We start from the raw sequence: 9,278 nt of genomic DNA on the forward strand, positions 1-9,278 counted from the left end.
GTCGGCTGCGAAACCACATGTGACACCCGTGGGTGATTCCACAGCCTCTGCATGCGATGACAGTCTAGAATAAAAAAGAAAAAAAGAAAAAAATTCCTGGTAAGTGCAAACTGTAGGGATTGCAACATTTGCAATAATTGGAACATTTGCAATAATTGCAACATTTGCAACATTTGCAATATTTGCAACAAAGCATCTGTTTTCCTTTCCGTTTTGGTAATTGGTCTCCATCAGGGCTGCAGGCTTTGGATGTGAAAGGGGCGTGGTTGCGCGCTGGGTACCACTTCTGACTCAAAGGATGCTGATAGCTTAGCAACAAGCGACAAGGAAGGAAGGAAGGAAGGAAGGGGGGGGGGGGGGGAGAAGGAAGCGGAGGAGAGACAATGGATGTGCAATCTGTCAGCATCGTTACTGGGTAGGATGAGCAGTGTTTGAGTGTGCGAGCTGGAAGGAGAGGTGGTCAGGTTTGTGCCAAGTCAACCACAGGAAGGAGCCATGAATGTAGACTCGGAATGTAAACAAAGGGTGTGGGCCTTCCAGCTGGCCTGTGATGGGGGAACCATGTTGGTTTTTTTTAAAAGCAGGATGTGGTTTTAAAAGGCTGTTTTGCTAAAAACAGGAAGTGTATATTCTCTCTTTAACTGTTGCATTAAAGGTGAAGTCTTCCTCCCGTGTCGTACCTCCAGGTGTGACGTGTGAAACCGACACCATGGCCACGCAGGAGCCGTCCCCCCTCGTCCATGGAGAGCAACAAACCGGGCTTCCCGAAGAAGATCCTGGGCAACAAGCTGGAGGACAAGCACCTGTGCAACTGCTGCCACAACATCCTGAGACGGCCGTTCCAGGCGCAGTGTGGACACCGCTTCTGCTCCTACTGCTTCAACAGGACTGTGAGGTGAGGAGGGGGGGAACGGCGTGTACTGGGTGTGTTCTGCAAAGCGGAGGTAGTAAAAGTGCCAGTATTGCTGTGCTGCAAGTAAAAAGTCATGTATTCACTAATGTACTTTAGAAAAAGTGCAATAGAATACGCTGAAAGAAAGAACAAAAAGTGAAAGTACTCATCGTATCGTATACATGAATTATATTTACCATATTATTGTATTTTGTGGGTATTTGAATTGAGTGAAAGTAGCAATACAATGTGTAAAAATACGATGATATATTGTCGTATTTTTGGGGGGTATCTGCAGTGGTGGAAGAAGTAAAAGTAGTAATACCAAAGTGCTGCAAGAACAAGTCATGCATACGCAAATGTACTTTCGTAAAATAAGCTTGAAGTATCAGAAGTGAAATTACTCATTATGCAAAATGACCCATTTCCGAATGATATTTTTGGATTTGCAGTACATCACAGTATATTGTTGTTTTGTTGCAGTAATGGACCTCAGAAATGCAGCGCCTGCATTAAAGAGGATATTTTTGAGGATCCTACGTCGATTTTGAAGCAAGGATGTGTGAGTATAAATACATTTTTATCCAGGTAATACTTATTTTTTCTTGACTTTAAGGACTTTTCCTTATATTATATATGCACATAATTCATACCACGTCAGCTCCAAAAGTATTTTAATCAAATCACTCACAATTAAGGCAATTTCTTTCATTAATCGATTAATCATTTGGTCAATAAAATGTCCAAAACTCAAATACATTTATAAATAATCATAAGAATATATGCATGTGAATAATACTTATAACTTAATCTAATTAGCAATGTTAAAAAACTAAGTTGAACAAGTAAAATAAAGAATAAAATGGTCAGACAACATGCATTAATGTATTTACAATATATTTTTATATTCAGTACACAAGCCAGTAGTTACAATTGTCTTAAGGGTCTAAATAAAGCAGTTTAAAGGAAGACTATCAGTTTCAGTTTCATTTTGACCAGTTTAAACCAGTTTAATTTTGACTAGTTTAAACCAGCCTCAGTTTCATTTTGATGTCTTTAAATAGTATAAAGGACAAAAACATGCTGTGAAAAGATTATCTATTTATTGAAGTCAAGCATAGAATAAAATAAAAAGTACCAATGCAACAATGTGTAAATACTCCACAACTCGCATCTTTGACTTAAGTAGAAGTAGCAAATACAGCAGTGTAGAAATACTCTGTTACAAGTATTCAAAATAAGTACAAGTATTAGCACCAACACATACTTATAATACCAAAAGTAAAAGAACCTGTTTTGCAGACTGGCCCATTTCAGATTGTTACATATTATATTGCAGGATTATAATTATTAATTCATAACTTTTAATGTTGCAGTCCATAATTTTACATCGTAATCTATTTGTTGATTATATTTTGTATTATTAACCTTAATCTGCAAAGTAACTAAATTAATCAAATGCATGTAGTGAAGTAAAAAGTACAATATTTGCCTCTGACATAGCAGTAAATTAAAATACTCATGTAAAGTACAAGTACCTCAAATCTGTATTTAGAGATCACAAAAGTTAGGGAACCACCAGTTTAACCTTTAACAATACATTATATTAAATAAGCGTAATATATGTATTTTTGGAGAAAAAATATTATTTTTATCTTGATAATTGAAATTATTATAAAGTAAAAGTACCTCTAAGTGTAGTTCTTGAGACAACGTCATCACAATATATGTACGTCTATTTATCTAAAAAAACAGTATACTTATTTTTTAGAACCTTCTGATGAAACAGTTTCAGGTACAAAGGAGGCAAATAACAGTTATGATGAATAAAAAACATTATTTTCCATTCTTCCAATCCTTTTCTCTGTGAACACGTGCAAACTGGACAATAAAGTTCTATTATTGCTGGTAATAATGGCAACCAACGTTTACGGCTCACTGACCTGTTTTGTAGCTTTGAAGTCTTGATCAGACTAGAAGCAGAAAAAAAATCTTCCTCATACTTTATTTGTGAGCAGCAGACATTTAGGACACATGTTTTTGCTCTTTGCACTCCTAAAAACACATGTTAATGTACGCATTATAATTAAAAAAACAATAATCTATAAAAAGTAACAAAGCAGCTGGAGGAACTCTGCATTGTGACGGCTAATCATTCTTGTTTCCTCTTTGATTATTCAGGCTTTTCCTGACAACGCAGTGAGACGGGAAGTCGAAAACCTTTCAGCTGTTTGTATCAATGAGAACTGCACCTGGAAAGGCAGCATTAAAGAGTACGAGGTGAGGTGACCTTTGACCTACTGTCAGGACTTCCTTTTTGCTTTTACATGTTTGTTTGAGTTTTGTTTTTATTGATTGTAGACGAACCAAAATGTGCGTTTTTTCCCAAATGTCTGTGAACTAATTTAACTTTATTTTGCTTTTTTTAGTATGTATATTTTTGCATCTATATATTCATGTATAGTTATATATATGTGAACTTTTGCACAACAATATGTCTTAGAAAAAGCAGATAAAAACACATATATTTGTCATGTTTTTTTTATAGTATTAGTTTTATTACATTTTTTTAGTTTTTTGACTTTGCCAGTACTTGATCTAGTTTAATTTTCTATTACTTAGTTTTTTTTCTGCACCAAAATTCCATGGACAATTCCTTGTATGTTAAAACCTACTCGGAAAGAAACCAGATTCTGATTATTTAAACGATGACGGCATCACAGACGTTGCACAACAACTTCAAGCTCTACTTTTATTTTAATTTTTTAACAGTTGAACCACGAGGGGAAGTGTGAGTTCATGATCATCCCCTGTCCGTCCTGTAAAGAACGAATCCGCTTCAACGAACAGGAGCGCCATAATGAGCGAGAGTGCCCAGAGAGAACACTCAACTGCAAGTACTGCAAGGAACCATTTCACTTCAAAAACATCAAGGTTGGAAATGATTTATTTAAACTCAACAGAGAGACGCTCGGCTCGTCACAGCTGATCTTTGTGCGTCTTTAAAAAGCAACGATGGTGTTTTTTTTTTGTTATTTTGTTTCAGGCACATGATGAGATCTGTCCCAAATACCCGATGATCTGTGAAGGCTGTGCCAAGAAGAAAATACCCAGAGAAAAGGTGAATCTGTAAACGACATGCAGACAAGATGGAAAACATTTAAGTTTTACATTTAAATCACAGAGGTGATTTGTTTTTCCGGGAAGATAAAAAGATTACAAAAGATTTTAACCTGTTTGTAGGTTGCTAAAAATGACGTACGTTCCTGCTATAAAGATGGTACTTTTATATGAAAATATAAAATAACAGAAAGTAACCTCTGCTACTGTCTTTGTTTGGATTAAGAAAAATACTTAAAAAAAGGGACTTTTTATTGAATATTTATTTATCTTTCATCCAGATAGTTAGACGAGTCTTAAAGGAATCTTTAAATATATCTAAAACAGCTATAAATCTTGTTTATTGAACTTCTTCTCCTATGCTTAAATTGTTAATAACACTAAATGGCTTTTTATTGTTTTTTTTCAGTATGTGGACCACATTAAGTTCTGCAGCAAATTCAGAACTCCGTGTCGATTCCATGTCGTGGGATGTGATATGTCTGTAAGTAGCCTGATTGTTTTCTCTATAATATATTTCTTAATCATCAAACACACATTCAGACTGTATGAAGATTTTTAGGGGGGGGGGGGGTCAGGCTAAAGCATCATTCTGGAAAATTTCATTTCTTAGATAAGTTTTATTATATAAATTGGATTTATTGTTTCATCTATTGTACTGTTTAATCAGGGTTTAACTCTTACCTTTGTTGGGTCTCACTGTTAAGCTTTGTGCTGTTTTAGTGCCTTGCTTTTGCTGCTTTTTCTGTCAAAGCACCTCTGTTTTTAAAGGGGTATATAAATAAAGCTATGAATATATATATATATATAGATATGGATTTTAGCAGGGATGGTGTGAAATTCTGCTGTGCTCCATTGGAAGTCACATAGCCGCCATCTGTGTTTGTTTCACTCATTCGCAGATCTTTATTTAAAAGAATATTGTATTTTTAAGTCAAGAGAAGGTTCCAAAGAAACTATTAGGAGAGTCTTGCTTTTTTTTACCTCACAATAACTTTCATAAAGTCTCTTATATGGCTGATCAGACTGCATTAATGTATTGTTTTATTTCATTTTCCTCCCTTTTCTGCAGGTGGAAAAGGAAAAGATCCATGACCACGAGCGCGCCTTCGCCTACGAGCACCTCAATCTGCTGCTGCACTACATCATGGGCATGAAAGTGAGCATGGAGGGCCTGCAGCCCCAGGGACTGGAACTAGCCGGACACAAACTGGTGGAGCTCCAGCAGTCCCTCAGGGAGCTGGAGGCCAGAGTCTCCCAGCTTTGCACCACCTCCTCTGGGCCTCCCGTGCAGGGAGCCGCCGCCGCCGCCGTCGCCTCCTCCTCATCCTCCAGCTCCGGTCTCCCCGGTCCGTCCACATCAGCTCCCCTCCCCCCGCCTCCCACTCTGGCTTCCACTCTGTCCGTGTCCACCTCCTTCACACCTCTGCCCAGCTCGGTGGGCGCGGCGCTGGAGCTCCAGCTCCACAGCGAGAAGACCAAGGTGGTGGAGCTCGGTCGCAGGTGTACGGAGCTTGAGGTTAAATCTGGAACGTTTGAAAACGTGGTGTGTGTCCTGAACAGAGAGGTGGAGCGGTTCGCCACCACCATGGAGGCCAGCAACCGCCAGCACAAGCTGGACCAGGACAAGATCGAGGGTCTGAGCAACAAGGTGGGACTGGAACTTTGTCCAATTTTGCTTCAGTTTGAGCCAAAAAATCACTTATCTCTGAGTCAAATCTAAACACACAGACATGATACACATGTTGAGATTAAGTGTGACTTACACTTTTTGAGGATGTTATTATCTCTGATGTCCATCATGAATAAACATCCATAAATTCGCTTAGAATCATAGAAAAAAGACGTAACTGCAGAACTTGCCTGAGAAACGTCACGTTTTCAAGTTTTCTTCTGTGTAAAAGTAAACAAATGATAATTGTTCGTACATCCATGGGTACATTGTAAACAAAAAACTGCTAGAAGCTGATTCGGCATAATTTTAATGATGCCAGTTTGCCAAAATGTGAACAAAAATGGACAAAAAACACAGGATTCAAGCTGTAGCCCACAGCATTACTCACTGAATCCACAGTGACGTTCTTAACTTCCTGTTTACATCCACCAAAGTATTATGGGAACTGTAGTTTCTAGAGTTAGAGAATAATAATCACCCAAATACACAAAGTAACACATATATAATAATATAATAATATAAAGTGACTAAATCCTTTAATATTAACTTTTTTGTGATGCTTTATCAATATAATCTTTACTCTACGCTGTTGTAAGTCTGCAAATTTCCCCGCTGCGGGACTAATAAAGGATTATCTTATCTTATCTTATCTTATCTTAATATATTTCTTCATTATTATTAAGGCTCACATCTGACTTATTAACATCCTGGAACACTGATGCTCTCCTCTTCCCATTGACATACTCAATCTGTGGACATATTGACAAAATAACTCAAATAGATTTTTAAATTGCAGTATGACTATTTTCATAAATATAGTTTGTGATCCTGTTAAAAGCACCGTCTGTGTTCGTTGTCCAGGTGCGACAGCTGGAGAGGACGGTGGGGCTGAAGGACCTGACGGTGGCTGAGATGGAGGGACGGCTGAGGGAAATGTCTGCCACAACCTTTGACGGCGTCTTTGTCTGGAGGATCTCCGATTTCGCCAAAAAGAGACAGGATGCCATCGCAGGTCGAGCCCCTGCCATGTTTTCACCAGGTAACACTGTAAATTAATAGTCAAGAAGTCGTAAAAACTTTTAAATTTTGCACCGAATCCAAAACAGACCGGTAACAATATGAGTTTATTTGAAACAAACAAGATAAAGAGACAATTATTGAGCAGAAAAGTGCAGCAATTTAAAAAAAATTCTTACTATATAATGTTTTTCTCCCCTCCAGCCTTCTACACCAGTAAGTACGGCTATAAGATGTGTCTGCGGATCTACCTGAACGGAGACGGGACGGGGCGCGGCAGCCACTTGTCCTTGTTCTTTGTGGTGATGAGGGGACTCAGCGACGCTCTGCTCAAATGGCCGTTCAACCAGAAGGTAAAAGACCTGCAGACTTTATTCACCAAGTCAAATTGCATTTGTCCTTATTTAGGAAACAAAGATGATGCAAATTGCGTATTTAGTCCCATGATGTTTGTATTTTAGGGGCAATTTAAAGATGCATTATTAAGTTATTTGAAAGAACGGTCTGGACAGAACCACCACAAGATTAAAGTGCAGCAAGGCAAAAAGGTTTATCTCCATTGGCCTCCTGCTTGAATATGTATTTTGCAATAACTATTAAAAGTTCATATCGAGAGCAGAGTAACTAAAGCAGCTAGTCATACTTTTCAAGTAAGCCTTTATATTTTTTCTTCATCTTTTTACAATATTTATCTTGTAAAAAAACAAAACAGATTGAACTCCTCCAAAAAATGTTTGACATTTGTTTTTCATGATTCATAAAATTACTGATCTTTTAGTTGAGCCAATAACATTTAATATTTCCTTTAAATATATACTTCTCTTCTCTTGCGGGATTAATGCACAGATCTTAAATAAGTGGCTCTTACACAACGGTGTATGTATATAAAAAAATTCTTTGTGAAAAATGATAATTAAGGAGCCGGGGGAGGGGGGTAATATCCCCAGTAAAATCTCAGACTTTCTGAGATTAAACTCGTTGCTTTCAGAGCAAAGAACTTGGATATTCTTTGAGATTTAAGTGGTTAATTTACAGGAAAATAAAATAAAATCAGTATGTTGTTTTCTTTTGAATAGAGCTCATTTCGCAGCCCATTATTATTTTCATTATTTTTTACCTAAAATGGATCTATAATATCACAAAAAGGATTTTATAGAGAGGTAAATCCTAGAAGCAGGCCGTTTTTGTCACTAAATAAACAAGTTGCATCTTTGCAATAAATGTCATACAAAGTCTTAACGAGTAGACAATTTGTCTTTTTTTCCCCAGGTGACTCTGATGCTTCTCGACCAGAGCAACCGGGAGCACATCATCGACGCCTTCCGACCCGACGTCACTTCCTCCTCCTTCCAGCGGCCGGTGAGCGAGATGAACATCGCCAGCGGCTGTCCGCTCTTCTGCCCGCTCTCCAAGCTCGACGCCAAGAACTCGTACATCCGCGACGACACCATCTTCATCAAGGCCATCGTGGACCTCACCGGCCTCTAGACCCCCACAGGCAGCTCTTTGACCATTAAAAGCTTCATTCTGGATCAGTCGTGGTCCCTTTAGGGCAGTTTGCTCCGTTCGGACGGCGCTCGGCATCGTCACATTCAGGCGGTTCTCTACGCGAGAAACCACCGTCCATTGCTGTACATTTCCTGGGGTGCAAAAAGCCTTTTTTTTTTTTTTTTTTTCTTTCTTTTGACGTCACAGCACCACAAAATGTCAGTTGTGCAAAGTGCGTTTTCAGTTAAAAAAAAAAGGGACACAGGAGCACCGGTGCAGCGTTTGAGTAGAAACAGAGGTGTCAAAGTGAACAGCTGGTGAAAAGGAGAAGAATAAGCATTTCATTTGAATCCTCTACGGTTGAAGGGTTTGGTGCTAGAACAGGGTTGTAGATTACAGATAGTTGACGTGATCATTCTGATGACTTATAATAGAGTTAGAGCATGGCTTTGATTGCAGCTTTTCTTTTCTCCTTGCAGATTGTGGATATTGTGAGCTTCTCAATTCCAGTGTCGAGTGAATTTGCATAGACAAACGTGGAGTTATGTTATGAATAAGATTACAGGCATATTCTTTTGCCTTTTTTTTTTTTAAGCATGCCGCTGGCGTTTTCTTTAAAGTATAAAAATGGCTCCTTATTTTCGACTGAGCTTTTTTTTAAACGAAAAGGTTCCTCGTTCGTTGTTAAACTTGTAAGTAAATTATCCATCCGTGATGGTGGACATTGCCTGCCACGTCTTTGGAGCCAGGCTACTTTAACATGTAAAGTTAGTGTCGCGTATTTGTTCCTATTAAGGGTATTTCTTTATTTTTTGTTGTTGTTGGTGGTTCTGATTGGTGGTTTGGTACATCTGTGGAAGATACAGTGGAGTTACCAAGGAGTCAGGGCAGCTTGCCGGTCAAGCCTGAGGCATTAAACTCTGATAAAAACATCACATAGCTGGAGTTCCCCCACACACACCCAGGATATGCTCACTAGCTCTCATCTCAACACATAGCGCTGTGCCCCCACCACAGACTCGAGGTCAACACAGATTCCACGAGGTGAAGGAATTGTCCTTGTTTTCCTGTCCATGCAAGTATACA

At 38.6% G+C, this 9,278-nt stretch overlaps 1 pseudogene; it reads left to right on the plus strand.

Annotated features, from left to right (window-relative positions):
* The first annotated feature begins 709 nt into the window (after positions 1 to 709).
* On the plus strand, positions 710 to 8,194 carry LOC129102459 (TNF receptor-associated factor 2-like; annotated as a pseudogene).
* The last annotated feature ends 1,084 nt before the right edge of the window (positions 8,195 to 9,278 follow it).

The sequence above is a fragment of the Anoplopoma fimbria genome, chromosome 14 (assembly GCF_027596085.1).
Source record: "Anoplopoma fimbria isolate UVic2021 breed Golden Eagle Sablefish chromosome 14, Afim_UVic_2022, whole genome shotgun sequence".
NCBI lineage: Eukaryota > Metazoa > Chordata > Actinopteri > Perciformes > Anoplopomatidae > Anoplopoma > Anoplopoma fimbria.